A 16187-nucleotide genomic window follows, 5' to 3' on the forward strand; every position below is an offset into this window, starting at 1 on the left:
TAAGCTTAAGTCCTTGATCAACATTCAAATACCATGTTATTTCTAGCTGAACTCTTATGATACATTTCATGGTGAAAATAGCACTTCAGCTAGCTTTGGAAAGAAGGAAAGAAAGCTAGGGCTTTATAAGGAACAGAAAGAAAAACAGAAGAGATAGACATTTCTGGAGTAAAACAAAAGCAGGATAGAGGTAGAAAACCAAATAGTGTGACCACAAAAAATAACAGACACATTAGCTAAAAATGTCAATAGAGGAAGGAGTTATGGAGGGCCTCAAATGTCAAATTAAGAAGTTTGTAGCTGATAAAGACATATTTTATAGTGATAGCTAAACATATGCCCTCTCCTGTAGGAATCTTCAGATGAATAGCCCTTGTTAGGTGGACAACAGATAGAGTTGTCTCTTATCACTTATCCTTACTAGAACCAAGTTTTAAGAGAGAGAGTGCTATAGTAATAAGTCAGAGGGATCTTGAACTGTAAACTGGGGCTGTCCCTGGCAAACCAGGAGGTAGGGTTACCTCAGGAATGAGACTACATGACCCAGTCTCTGGCTATACTTGACTCCCATCTCAAATATAAGCAGTTCTGGGGTCTCTGTTTGAGGGTCAAAGGAGAAAAATCATATGAAAATTGTATATATACATGAAATGAAAATCCATATATGTATTATGTATATATTTAAAATATATATATATATACCCACATATATATATACATAGAAGCTTAAGCAACTGAGCCACCTAGGCATCCATATATATATTCATATATTCATATATATCCATATATATGAATACATCCATATATATTCATATATATGAATGTATACATTTATATATATGAATGTATATATATATACATTCATATATATATTCATTCTATTATATATATATTTTATATTCATATGTGTGTGTGTGTGTGTATTCTAACAAATTAAGAAGAGATATAATGGAGATCAAGTTTTACTGTGGAAGTCCAGTAATTATGAAAGTGCAAGGCTCCCTAGTAAAACCAGATTAGGTACTCCCTTGGATCTGAAGCTAAAACTGAGCTTTCCCCTAGATTGAAGATGATTAACTGCTTAGGAAGGATAGGTCTGATTATCTCAGATTCAGGCAAAAAACTGGAACGAAAAAGTGTAGGTCTAGCCAGGTGCATTGGTTTGCTTGTGACGAGGTTCAGGACATATTACCCTGAAATATGGCACCTTGGAATATTGAATATTTTTAAAACTGAATGAATTTGAGAAATAACACATATAGGAAGGACTTTCTGACCTTCTCCCAAAGTGGGTCATAAAAACTTTGTGTAAGAGGTGCCCTCCTATACCCAGAAAAAAAGGGCATCTTTATATTTGAAGACACAGAGGGACACAGAGAAGAATCTAAATGAACAGGGCTTGCTGCTTTCCCCAGTTAATGACACTTTGTTCAAACCCTTGTTCTATCACATCTTTCTACAACTTTTCACTTTCCATCATACCCAGCACAAAAATACTGAGATTCCACCACTTCCTTGGGTCTTCATTTTCTTTTTTTAAATCTTTATTTTCTTACATATTTTACTTACTTATTTGAGATAGAGACAGAGAAAGTACAAGCCAGGGGTGGGGGATGGTGTTGAAAGAGAGGGAGAAGCAGAATCCCCACTGAGCAGGGAGACAGACATGGGGCTTGATTCCAGAACCATGAGATCATGACCTGACCCAAAGTCAGACACGTAACCAATAGCCACCCAGGCATCCTGTGTCTTCATTTTCTTATGAAGACTACTGTGTCATATAAAACTTATATTAAATTTGTATGTTTTTTCTCTTGTGAATGGTGTCTTTTGTTACAAGAGTCCCACCCAAGATCTTAGAAAGGAAAATGAAAAAGGTATTTTCCTCCCCTACACCTACTTCACGGATATTGTCTATATAAGGTAGCCGGGATTCTTAAGTGCAGTTGGGAGAGAAGGAGGAGAAGAGAGGCAAGAAGGTAGGGGAGGACAAAGGGAGGAGAAGAGGAAAGAAGAGGCAGAAGAGGGGAGGGTTAGAGAAAAGACAGTGGATGTGGAGGGGACGAAGAGGGATGGGAGAGAAAGAATCAAGGTGCAGAGTGTTTGGGGAGCAAATGATCCTTCCTACTGATAAGATGGCCCAAAGAAGCCAAGTGCTTCATAGTCTCACTGATGTCATACATCTTTGGACACCCACCCAACAACAAAAGACAGCTAAAGAATAGAGAAAACTAGAAGTCTTGATTCCTATACTCTCCCACCTCTGGAGACAAATAGAGACCTATCCTAAAGAATGCAAGAAGGGGAAATTTAGGAAAATATTCTTTCTAAAAGTTAGTGACAAATGATGAATAGGTTGTGTAATCTTTTTTTTTTTTTTTCAAGGACTTTGAAATTGTGGAACTGAGACTCTGTTGCAGACAGTGGGGTTCCCTGAACTTGGGAAGTCAGGCAGAATTGGTCCTGGCATGGTACAGTTACAAGCAATAGAATAAGCAAAGGAAACCAGGTGGTGGGGGCGGTTTGGGAGACACTGTGGCTGATGCATAAAGACAAGGAGGGAAACCAGGAGGGAGAGAAAAATAGGAGAGCAGCTCAATTTGAGAGATGCCTTAACTCACTTCTAAGAATCTTAGCTCATGGACTCTTTCCAGATTCCTATATGCACATTCCTTTTAGCCTTTGTTACCAAAATATTGGTACATTATTTAGCAGAGGAACAACTGAAGCTTCAAAGCGGCACAAGTAGTTGTTTGTGGGATTAATCATTATATTATCATTAACTCATTATACCCAACTGAATGAGTTGGATAACAGAGAGACTGGAAGTGTAGACACCATTTAAAAGTTTAGCTTAGGTGTGAAGACTGAGACCTAAACTAGGTCTTTACCTATTATGACTTAGAGAGGAAATGATTAGATATGCTAAAAAGAAATTTGGTTTCACACATACTGGGATTTGGATACATAGAAAGAAAGGAGTCAATGATTTGTTAGTGATTTGAACACAGATAACTACAGAATAACAGAATCAGAAACACCAAAAAGACAATTCATTGTGAGGAGGTAGTGCAGGATTTCAGTTTTATTTAACCATTATGAGTTTGAAATGCCAGTGGAACATCCATCCATTTTTGGTATTTGGTCTCTAGAGAGAAATGGAGTATGAAGCTTCGCTATTTACTAAGGTGGTAGTTGATTATGGGGCAAAGACTGCAAACTAGCAGCTTGCCCCAGTAGTCTTAATTCAAAGGACAGTGGAGGGTTTTTTGGCAAAAAACATCAAATTAAATTAAAAATTTAAAAAATAGGGGTGCCTGGGTTACTCAGTGGGTTAAAGCCTCTACCTTTGGCAAAGGTCATGATCCCAGGGTCATGGGATAAAGCCCCGAATTGGGCTCTCTGCTCAGCAGGGAGCCTCTTCTACCTCTCTCTCTTTGCCTGCCTCTCTGCCTACTTGTGGTCTCTGTATGTCAAATAAATAAATAAAATCTTAAAAAAATTAAAAAGTGTTTTTGAATTTTGAATTTTAATGGTTTTTGTAGGTCCCAGGCCACATAACTTCCTGTTATCTTATACCTGGTTCTATTAAAACACTGGTTTCTGAAAACAAGGGAGAAAGTATAATCAAGTGTATTGGTTAAGAGAGTGAGCTCTGGCCCCAGATTATGTGCCCTGGAATCTCTACCCAGTCATCAGGAACAGTATGACCTCCTGTAAGTTATTTAACCTATTTTAAAAGTAGGCTCCATGCCCAAAGTGGAGCTTGAACTCATGACTCTGAGATCAAGAGTAGCATGCTCTACTAACTGAGCCAGCCAGGTGCCCCGTTATTTAACTTCTAAGGGAAGGTACTAGGAACACTTGCCTGGCTCATAGTAAGTGCTCAATGAGATATTAGCTATTCTTACTTTTAAAGTTTGTTCCACAAATCAAGGAAGGGAATCTTGGATTTTTTTTTCTTGTTTACTATATTCCCTATGTACCATTTATCACCATGATTTATTCATTCCATAATTGGAAGCCTGTACCTCCCACTCTCCTTCACCCATTTGGCCCAACCCTCACCCCTCCCCTCTGAAAAGCATCAGTTTGTTCTCTGTATTTATGGATCTATTTTTGCTTTTTGTTTATTTTTTAGATTCTAGATATAAATGAAATCATGTAGTATTTATCTTTCTCTATCGGATCATTTTACTTAGCATTATATCCTTTAGGTCTATCCATGTTGTTGCAAATGATAAGATCTCATTTTTTTTCATATTTTATTTTATTTTTATTATGATAAGTGTGCTCTTTAATCTCCATCTCCTATTTTTCCCATCCTCTGACCTATCCCTTTCTAGAAAGTTCCCTTTCTAAAAACCATCAGTTTGTTTTCTATAGTTAAGAGTCTGTTTCTTGGTGTCTCTCTCTTTTTCTTTTGCTTGCTTTGTTTGCTCTCTTTCATGGATTGTTGGCCTCCTTTACTTGGATCCCTTTCTCTTTATTTTTTGCATATCTGTTTTGTATTTGTGGCTCCCATTAGGTTTGTATAGAACATCTTCTGCATGTAACAGTACACATTAAGTTGATGATTTAAGTTTCTCCCTCCCATGTTTTAGGCATATTCTTTCATCTTATAAATTCCTTGAATGATTTTTACAGAAATATTTTTACTGCTTGTGTGGTTTTTCTTTTCCCTTTTCATACTCTCACTTTTGGCCTTCCTTTCCACTCACAGAATACCCTTTAACATTTCTTGTAGGACTGGTTTAGTGATCATGAACTCCTTCAGATTTTGTTTGTCTGAGAAAATCCTTGTATCTCCTTCTATTCTGAATGATAAGCTTGCTGGATAGAGTATTCTTGGCTGCAGATTTTTTCCCTTTCTGTACTTTGAATATGTCATGTACTCTCTTCTGGCCTGCAAAGTTTCTGCTGAAAAATCCACTGATAGCTTTATGCGTTTTCCCTTATATGTAACTATCTTCTTTAGCTACTTTTAAAATTTTTTCTTTATCAGTAACTTTTGCCATTTTAATTAAAATGCATCTTGATTTGGATCTCCTTGGGTTGAGATTTTGGTGGGACTTCTGCAGCCTGGATCTGGATATCTGTTTCCTGCCCCAGATTAGGGAAGTTTCAACTATTATTTCTTCAAATACATTTTCTGCCCACTTATTTCTTTCTTCTTCTTCTGACAACCCTATAATGTGGATGTTATTATGCTTGATGGGAAGGTCTTGTTCTTTTTATAGCTGGATAATATTCTATCACACACACACACACACACACTCACACACACACCACTTCTTTATCCATTCATCTGGTTGCTTCCATATCTCGACTATAATAATTAATACTACAAGAAACATAGTGGTGCATATATCTTTTCAAATCAGTGTCTTTTTTTCTTTGGGTAAATACTCAATAGTGGAATTATTGGATCATATGATAACTCCATATGAGGAAACTCCATACTGTTTTCCACAGTTGCTGCACCAATTTACTTTCCCACCAACAGTGTACAAGGGTTCCTTTTTCTCCACATTCTCACCAAGACTTGTTATTTTTTTTGACAAGGTATTTCTTAAATAGAGGTTGACAAACAGACAGAGAGGTTCATCAGAAATGGCAAGGAGGGGACACATGGGTGGCTCAGTCAGTTAAGCATCTGCCATCAGCCTAGGTCATAATCACAGGGTCCTGGATCAAGTCCTGCCTCATACTCAGCATGCTTCTCCCTCTGCCTACTGCTCTCCTTGCTTGTATTCTCATGCTATCTTTCTCTCTTTCTCTCTCTGGCAAATAAATTAATAAAATCTTCAAAAAAAATAAAAAAGAAGTGGCAAGGAGGAGGCTAGGATCCATGCAGAATGGAGAAGTGGGTAGGCAAACAGGCAGGGTTATCAGAGTTCATATGGTGGTAGGATATTGAAAAGCTCATATTGAATGACCCATGTCAATGAGGAAAAATATTTTATTTTACCCTCTTTGGTTTATATTGGGGGGATGTAAACTAAACTGACAAATAATTAATGAAAGACAAAATTTAATCACCTATGTATGGAAGTTCACAGATTCATAGAAAAATGTGTATCAAGGGGATGATTAGAATTTGGGGGCTTAAAGGTCATCATGACCTGTTGCCATTTGCAATAACCTGGATAGAACTAGAGTATATAATGTTAAGTAAAATGGTCAGATAGAGAAAGATAAATACTACATGATTTGATTTATACCTAGAATCTAAAAAATAAACAAAAAGCAAAAATAGATCCATAAATACAGAGAACAAACTGATGCTTGTCAGAGGGGAGGAGTGAGGGTTGGGCCAAGTAAGAAGAAAGAAGAGATAAGAGAAACCAAATGATATTTAGGAATAATGAATGGACCATTAGAAGAATAGATAGGAGATAGTAATAGTTTTAAGGTAATGTGTATTTAGATGTGGTGTGTGACTTCTCTCTAGTTTAAAGAGTCAGTTTTCCCTTAGCCTGGGAAGCTCCTAGGAAGGGGATTTAGAACAATTGTGTTCCTTTGGGAAACTCTGCTTTTAGGCAGGTAAAGAAATTCAGAAAAAAAAAAGCCTATTTCAAGTACCTTCTGCACAAAATAATTTTTATGTCACAATGACATATTCTAGACCACTTCACTTACATTTTATGAAGAAAACATTTTTTAGGGGCGCCTGGGTGGCTCAGTGGATTAAAGCCTCTGCCTTGGGCTTAGGTCATGATCCCAGGGTCCCGGGATCAAACCCCGCATGGGGCTCTCTGCTCAGTGCGGGGTCTGTTTCCTCCTCTCTCTGTCTCTGCCAGCCTCTCTGCCTACTTGTGATCTCTGTCTGTCAAATAAATAAATAAAATCTTTGAAAAAAAAAAAGAAAAAGAAAACAGTTTTTAAAAAAAACCTCTGGATAATGATAAAAAAAGAAAACTAAGGGCTTTAACATTTTCAGCAGTTAATATGAAAAGTTAACTAGTCACTAGATGATCTCTAAATTGTATTCTAGAGCTGTTGCAACAATACTAGTGGCTAAGTGAACATGTCATGCCATGATTCTGCCTTTATTCTATGTAAGTTTCCATTGATAAAAAAGCCATGCCATGATAGGCAGTATATGCCTGATCAAGAAGACAGAGAGACAGAAGAAGAGTTATTAATGTCCAAGAGAAAGGGACATGGACTCCAGAGAATAAAACCGTATCAGCCACAAGGTAGAAAGCTATTAATAAGTAAAACCAAACTCAGAAAGCAGTAACAAGGAAACTGCAATGAAGGAGCCAGGAAAGTTTTCTCAAGAGAAGGAAAAAGATTTGAGAGTTCTCTTTTCGAGACAACATTTCAAGTATTCTGTTTAGCCCTTTCTTACTGTCACTAATTTTTTTATTTCAAAATATGTGGCCTCCAGGCTGAATTATAGGCTAAAAAAGGTCTCATTTAAATATTCATTATCCTCCATAGATTCTGCCTCTCAGCCAGTTAACTTTTCAGCTAATTCCCAACCTTTATTTACGAAAGGTTTTTTTCGTTTTGTTTTGTTTTAACAAAATAATCCAACTAGATGTTCTCCTCTTCTGCTTTGCCTTGCAAGAGTTCTATATTTGACTGTTCTGGTTGTTGATTTCCTTTACCCATCTCATGCCTTCTATGCTCTCGTGTGCTCTCTCGTGACACATCTCAAACACAGAGCTCTCCTGTTTCCTTTCTCCTCCCCCCTTATATCTTCCTGTTCTGCCCAGTACACAGCAGAGCTGCTTACTCCTCTCTTTCTCTTTGTCAATTCCCTATTCTCACAATGGCAGTTGTCCAAAAAATCCTTTACAGCCTGCCACTGTATTTATACATTTGACTGCAAGCAAGCTAAACAAAGAATTAACTCTACAAGAGCTGAGGCCACAGATGTAAAAAAGGGCAGCTCAGAGAGTATAAGAAATTGAATCCAAATCTTTGATTCACTTTGAAGGCATCTAGTAAATTATACTTAAAATATCAAATGCATGCCCTGCCAAGATGCTGACAGAGGTGGAAGGCTGAGTGCAATATTTCTGCCACCATCAACATCACTGAACATTCAAGAGGTCCATTTAGCTTAGTCCTTTTCCCCAACTCTGTTGACCTTGGACAAGAGGCTATTTCTCCAGGGCTGCAAGCTTCCCAATCCAGTGATGAGAAGTGGACTCTTGAGAAAAGTAACCAAACACGTTCACAACGTCAATGATCTCAGCATGAGTCTTTTCCCTTGGGTGTAACTTTTCAAGCAGTTCACATTTTTCTCATGGTTTTAGGAAACAAACAGATTCAATCATGTTTATTTCCTGGGTAATATTCCAGCATCTTGGGAAATGGGAAGGAGGAAATGTAGGACTTTGTTCAATGTGGTTATAACTTTCAGAACAGGAAAATAAAGAATAAGTTCTTCCTAAGCCTATATGCCACTTTGGTAAGATAGTCAAGTGAACTTCAACTGGCTTAAGAAGTATTATTTTTATACTATATATTGTCAGGGATATTCCGCGAATACCTTACATTCCGTTTAAGAAATGCTTTATATGAAAATTTAAGATTCCTTTTTCTGTTGGGGGAAAAATTAAACAGTAATAAATATCTGAAAATCAATTCTCTGCTTTCTTCTCTCACTATTTCTGATTACCTATCAAGGTCAACCTCTGATGTAACACTGATTTCACGTAGTGGGGGAAAAATAAAATCAAACAGATTAATTAACTCATGCTTTACGGAGTTAGTGCTGTTTAGACAGCCAATCCTAATTCATTCAAACAAAAGACCACTGTAAAAAACTCATGACACAGAAGTCAATATAGAGAATGTCGATAATTGTATGAACAGAAGATTAAGTGGAAAATGAGTTAGTGAGAGAAGAGAGACAATGCAAGGACGAGGCATGCAGATTATTTAAGCCAGTTCTTCATGCTGTTACAACTCAGTCTGTGGCAACAATTCAATTTCTTTTGGTTGGTTGATATTTGTTAACCCTTATTATTTCTTAGAAATGTCAATGTATTTTGGATGTAAGACTCTGAAGGAATATATATTCTTTCTACTTCATCTCATTAGTATGAGAAAGATTCCTGTTAAAGCAATATTCAAGTTTTTCCAAAATAACAACTTGATCTTCTTTATATGACAGGAAAAGTATGGTTGGAGGAATGCAAATCAGGTGTGTCCTGGGCCAGAGGCAGCTACTGTATTTTCTCATTTCCCAGCTGGGTTGTATAAAAAGTAGCATAAATGAAGACAAACTGCAAGGAGCCGGCATACTCATTCATGCACGCATATTCATTCATTTTTTTTTTTTTTTCAGTAAGAACAGTAGCTGTGACATTGGGACATTTGCAGATGCAGAATCCCTTGAGTGGCAGCTAGAGAGCAGTACTCCATCTGCAGAGAACTATCTCATCCCTGGCACATGATATAGTCACACAATCTCAACCTGCTGAGCTTCTCTTTGGTTGTAGCTGAACCCCACGCTTGAGGAATTACAAACCAAACTCAGAAGGTGTTTCTTTTCTTTCTTTCTTTCTTTCTTTCTTTCTTTCTTTCTTTCTTTCTTTCTTTCTTTTCTTTTCTTTCTTTATTTCTTTTTTAAGATTTTATCTATTTATTTGACAGACAGAGACCACAAGTAGGCAGAGAGGCAGGTGGAGAGAGAGGGAAGCGGGCTTCCCGCTGAGCAGAGAGCCCGATGTGGGGCTCGATCCCAGGACCCTCGGACCATGACCTGAGCTGAAGGTAGAGGCTTTAACCCACTGAGCCACCCAGGCGCCTCAGAAGGTGTTTTCTAATAATGGAAAAGATGGGTCTTTTAAAATGTAATAAAATAAAGCAGATTACCCCAAATCCTCATTCTTTATAGTCAAACCACACATGAATTTTAAGTTCTGAGTCGTTTTAATACTTGAAGTGATGAAATAGTTCTACACATGTAGTACATATTCCTATCTCCTCATTGACAGAATTAGGGCATCTCTAAGATGGACTTGAAATGATCCAATCTAATCTCCTCACCTACAAATTAAGAAGTCAGGATTCAGACTTCCACTAACAAAGCAGCTCTAGTCTTTCGTAGAATTCTCTTGAAAAAGAAGATTTGTGATGAGAGAGACTGGAGAGGAGAACCTGCCTCAGGAAACCTCCTCCCTCCTCCTCACCTTCCCGCTCCTGCTCCACGTCAGCAGTGTGAGATTCCCAAGTAAGTCCTGGAAAATAGGGATTCTGACTTTTCCACCATATCTCCCAGAAACCAACTATTGCTGCTATAACCAACTCCCATAAACTCACTGGCTTAAAACAACACAAGTTTATTACCTCATAGTTCTGTAGGTCAGAAGTCTGAAGTACATCTCACTGGGCTAAAATCAAGGTATTCATAAGACTGCTCCTTCTGGAAGCTCAAGGGAGGATCCATATCCCTGCCTCTTCTAGCTTCTAGAGACTACTTGCTTTTGTTGGCTTGTGGCTCTTTTCTGACTTCGAAGCCAGCAACCTCAGTCTAAGTCCTCAAGCTGCTCTGTCACTGGCTGTGGTTCTCCACTTCCTCTCCCTACTCCTATTTCCCCCTTTTAAGGACTCTTGTGATTACATTAGGATCACCTGGATAACCTATGGTACTTTCCCTATTTTAAAGTCCATTTAAAGTCCTTCATTTCCCCTTTCTCTTTCTTTCTTTCTTTCTTTTTTTTTTTTTTTAAGATTTTATTATTTATTATTTATTTGACAGAGAGAGACACAGTGAGAGCAGGAACACCAGCAGGGGGAGTGGGAGCAGAGCAGGGAGACCAATGCCTGGCTCAATCCCAGAACCCTGAGATCTTGACCCGAGCTGAAGGCAGACACTTAACAACAGAGCCATCCAGGCGACCCTTCATTCCCCCTTTCATGCAAACTAACATATTCATAAGTTCTAGGGATTTAGAATGTGGACGTCTTTACCGGGCATTCTGCCTGCTACACCTATGAACATTTATTTCATGTTCAGAAAAACTTTTATTACTACAAAATCGGAATTTTCATTTTGGAAAGTTTTTACTTCCTTTGGATCTTCTAAGCTCATGTGACATGCTTCCTGGAAATTTTTACTACTGAATGGAAGGAAAGACGCTGAAATGAATACCAGTTCTTGATTCTAACTGAAACAGGATAATGATAGCAGTTTGCCTGTAGGAGATCTTGTAGCTTTAGATATCCCTGTGAGGAAACAGGATGTTATTCACCCCCTTTGATAAGTGACAGAACTCAACACAAACATTTCCAAAGTGTGCTAAATAAAACTCTGCAAAGGAATTCAACACATATTTCTATAAACTCCAGTGTGTATGTGTGGGTACTGAAATAATGGGTTATCTATGATGTGCCATTTATACTAAATTCAAAAGCAATATTAAAAAGTTTAGAATTCACAGACCTGTACCCCTGGGGATAAAAATATATGTTTATAAAAAATAAAAAATTATATTAAAAAAAAAAAAGTTTAGAATTGAGGCTCCTTGCATTTTTTTCCTTCTCAGCATCCACTGTATGAGGTAAAATGATGAGGGGTCCTTCACCAAGGTTAAGTGTGACCAAAGCGTGAAGCACTGATGTCTTAATACAGCAGCCTCTTCAGACTGGCCCATTAGTACTAATATCTTGGCAGGGAGCTTCGGGTCAGCACATTTAAACTCCAGGGGCCTTAAGAACTTTCTGAGATGAAAGAGAAAGTACGTAGGAGTGGAGCAACATAAGAGAAACGAAAAAGATGAGAAAAACATCTAGGTCAATTCAGGCCAAATCTGAAGACTTGGAGCCTTGTGAATATTTCATTCCGGGTCATGATTGTTGGCGGACTTGTATTTTGTATATTTTAAAATGTGTTACCTTTTATAGAGTTGAGAATATAGTTTAAAAATTGTTTTCAATGAACTTTGCTCCTTTTGCTCAGATCTGGAACAGGCAAGGAGTTTCGTTACCAGGGAGAAGTTGGGTCCAAAGGCATCAACCGGCCCTACTCTTAGCCAGCCTCGCCCAGCAGGACTGCCTGTGGTCTGCCCTTGGTAGGAAGGTGAGCAGCAACAAAGGAGGGGTGAGAGGAAAGGGCATTCAGTAACCCAGGCATTTCAGTCCCAAGTCAGCCCCGTTGTAGCTAAGCAGTCCAGTACTGAAGTGAGCCTTGCTTAGCCACGGCAGGCCTGCCGTGTTCTTAGTCTAAGTCTCCATTCATGTTCTCTGCTAACAATGGTTCTAGTCTTTTTGTCCTGCACCTAGGACTTTGTCTTGCTTAATTTTCCGTTCACTTCTGCTCTAAACAAGCCCGTGCCTACCCCATCCCTTACCCTGCAGGGCCCTAGGGGCCTAGTCCTAAAACTCTGTTGTAAGACCAGAATAATTCGACCTTTCCCCAGAGCTGCCCTCCACCAATGCTCTTGTCAGGGCTTCCCTGTCACCTCTGTGACATTTTAAAACAACATACAGACAAGCACAGAGAATACTCTTAACACAATGGTTCTCAGACCTTAGTGATCACCCAGGATCACCTGAGGACTTATTGAAACATATATTGTTGAGTTTTGTTTCTAGAGGTTCTGGTTCAGTAGGTCTTGGGTGGAGCCTAAGAATTTGCATTTCTAATACATTTCCAGGTGATGTCAAAGCTGCTGGTCTGGGGACCATACTTTAAGAACCACTGGTTTATTATATACACAGGCATCCAACACCCAGATTTAACAAATGTTCTTATTTTGCTGTGTTTGCTTTAGATCTCCCTCTCTCTCCTTTTTTTAGTAAGAAATGAAATGTTCTAGATTCAGTTGATGACCTCCCCCTCTTTCTTCCCCATTTCTTCTTTTTCCTGATGATAACTAGTGCCTGCCAGGACTCTATTCTCTGGCTACAGTGCCCTGGCACATGGCTGAGTTTCCTGCCACTTGAAGTTGGATCTGCTTCCCTTTTTGCAGCTTGACTCCTGAATTTCCATCTTGTAGTATCTCTCATTCTATCCCATCTGCTACTCTTAGTTTTTCTGTCCCCATTGGGTCACAGGATGTAGCAGAATATACATGAAACTTTCATTAGGAGAAACTGAATTAGGTTTTTACTATGAGGAATATAGAGTTTACTAGGCAGAAGATGTTCGCTCTATTAATTAAGTTTAGGTGGGGAGAACAAAGATCAGTAATGGGGGCCCTGTGGGACTCTCCCTAAGTAGACAAAATAGATGAAACCCAGGCATAGTAATTTAGAAGATCGAAAACCTTGATACTTAACAGCAGATTCACCCCAGACTGTAGTGAATACTTCCACAACAATACTTTCCACTGAGGACATCAAATAACAATCTTATGAATTAAGGGTTCTCAGCTGCACTCAACCAGGACCATAAAGATCAGGTTTTACATGGGTTAAACACAGGAGTTTTCTTATTTGGTTCTCCTAAGACTACAAATGTATGCCTACATGGAAGTTTAAAATCACACAAAATTAAAAAGATCTAAATGTACTCATAAAAGGTACTCATAACTGCCCAGGAATTCTTTTTTCATTCTTTAATCATTTGCATCTTATTGATAAAACTGACATGAGTTGATTCATGTATCATTTGGCCCTGGCTAAGTTAATGCACACCCTTTGCACATAAGTGCAAAGAACAGCCTTCTCTGGGTCCTCTTCTCATTGTCTGTCTTCTACCCATTCTCTTCGTAATATCTTCACTGAACTTTCTGGTGAGCATTGGCGCCCCTCCTCTGGTCTTTCCCTTTACTTACATGATCTGGTTGGCACAGTCCCTGTCAGCTACTGGGGCTGGGTTAAAATTTCTCTCCACTATGTCTTCTCCTTTTCTTTATTAAAACAGATTTTAACCTAGTTCTCATCAAACCTCCATCCAGCATAGCTCTGTCTGGTCTGAGAGGTTGTTCAAGTTGGCTTACTTACCAGCGAAGTTCCCCACCTTTCCCATGACTCTCCAGGTTACCAGGAAATGATACCATCTGTCATATATTCTAGACGGACATCTAAATGCTGCAGGAATTTAAACAAGGGAAAAGTTAATTTTGATCTAACACTCAATTATTTTAATTAGGGTAAAATCTAATACAAACAGTATGTTTATTTAATCATTCATAGATTAGCATAATGTTTATGGTCTGAATTTATACTGTGGACATCAAACAGTTCTATTATTACCCTGTCAGATTAAAAAAAAAAGATCAAAGCTGCAGATTAAACATCAAAAACTCAAAATTAATCTAAACATACACAGACACACACACACACACTCTCTCTGTCTTAGGGGTAACGAAATTCTTGTAAGAAAAACTGTCATAGAGAATATTAGAGTCAGTTATTTGAAATTGAACATTTCAGATTTTTCCCTTATTCCATTACTACTGCTATCATTATTTTCCTATGACAAAATATTGCATTTTGTCATTTTGTTAATATAAGAGGTCAAACCTCTGGGAAGAAGAAGAACAGAGTATAGAATTTTCTATGTAAGTGGGAATTTAAATCTTCTTCAAAATGATGAAAATATTTTAGGCTGATTTGAAGAAAGAAATGCTGGAAATTCAGTTTTTGAAAAAAACTGTCATACGTGAGAGTTTTTCTCCTTTTTAAATCTGGGGTCCGAGCCATATAGAGAGTTAGGAATTCAAAACTCAGTGACAAAAAGGAATGCCAATATTTGTTTACAATGACACTGTTTCCCTCTGCATTGCATCAGGTTATTAATATCAGTGTTTTTTTCAATGAGATAAGCTTACCAAGTGACCATCCATCCTGAGTGAGTTATCATAAATAAAACATAGGTGCAAATGACTGCTATAAACACAGACACCCATAAAACATCCAATGCTGGGGAAATGCGAAATGCTCAAGTGGTTAGACTGGCAATCTTTTGATGTAGGCATCTCAAGCCATAGGCTAATGGAATTTAATTTAATATACTTTACTGCCATGCAGAGTTAAGCATATATTGCTACAATCAATAAACTGCAAAGTGTTGCCTGAGGGACAGGCTTGAAAGTCGGTGTCTTCATATTATGTTACATTCACTAATGAGAAACAGCTTTGTTGCCATCACGACTGAGATCATCTCTTTCTTTCTTTTTTACTCCCCAGAGTGAAATAAGGGCATTTCTCAAATTTTAATCAAACATTTCTCGCAGTTTGAGAAATATATTTATGTTTGAAATCCCTGTTTATAAAATAGGAAATTTCTAGGGGCAAGTGGGTGGCTCAGTTGGTTAAGCATCTGTCTTCAGCTCAGGTCACGATATCAGGGTCCTGGGATGGATTCCCGCATCGGGCTCCCTGCTCAGCAGGAAGTTTGCTACTCCCTCTCCCACTGCCCCTCCCCTGGCTTATATTCTCTCTCTTGGTCACTCACTCACTCTCTCAAATAAATAAATAAAATCTTCAAAAATAGAATAGGAAATCTCTAATTCAGTTCATCATCTGGCACTAGGTCATTTCTCGTAAGTGTTCCACGGGCTTCCGATTGCTCTCTCCTCCTTCCTCTACTCAACCCTCCTATCCTCCTCAATTCCTAATTTCAACTGGTTTATTAAGACATCTGATTCCCATTTGTTTAGTATATTGTGTTTTTTGTTTGGTTTAAAGATTTTATTTATTTGTTTGAGAGAATATGGGTGGGAGGAAGGGCAAAGAGAAAGGGAAAGGGAGAAACAGACTCCATGCTGAGTGTAGAGCCTGACTTGGGGCTCAATCCCGTGACCCTGAGATCATGACCTGAGCCAAAGTTAGATGCTTAACGGACTGAACCATGCAGGCATCCCTGTTTGGTATATATCAAATGTACCATTTGATAACATGAAAGAATGTGTGTTTGTACTTCTGACTTTTTTTTTTCATTTTGTTGATTTTGTATACTCTAACAAAAACTTACTTTATCGAAGTCAATATCTGGAGTTAACCAGCACATATCACACTGTAAAACCTGTCCTTGGATAGTCAACAAGAAGCATGAACATATATACTAGACTGGAAACTTGTGTATGTATAGAGATAGGTCACTGCTGCCCAGAAAGGCATTACTAACTCTTGAAAGTAGCTGGGAGAAAGGGAAGCAGGGATGGAAACATTTCGGGAGAGGCAGTACCACCATGAACAAAGGGTCCTGACATTATGTCTATGGGAAGAATGATGGGCAGCCAGAATGACTAGACCTTTAGGCATGTGGACAA

General features: G+C 38.3%; 1 long non-coding RNA gene across 2 annotated transcripts in view; it reads right to left on the reverse strand.

The window, feature by feature from the left end:
• The window catches only part of LOC131828486 (uncharacterized), a 43241-nt gene extending 31887 nt beyond the window's left edge, over positions 1-11354 (reverse strand). Inside the window, exon 1 of one of the 2 annotated variants that reach the window (XR_009352475.1) lies at positions 10315-11354. This is a non-coding gene — a long non-coding RNA (uncharacterized LOC131828486). The remainder of the gene's footprint in view (positions 1-10314) is intronic. The other variant, XR_009352477.1, reaches the window with a different exon arrangement.
• Positions 11355-16187: the final 4833 nt, after the last annotated feature.

The sequence above is a fragment of the Mustela lutreola genome, chromosome 1 (assembly GCF_030435805.1).
Source record: "Mustela lutreola isolate mMusLut2 chromosome 1, mMusLut2.pri, whole genome shotgun sequence".
NCBI classification, from domain to species: Eukaryota; Metazoa; Chordata; class Mammalia; order Carnivora; family Mustelidae; genus Mustela; species Mustela lutreola.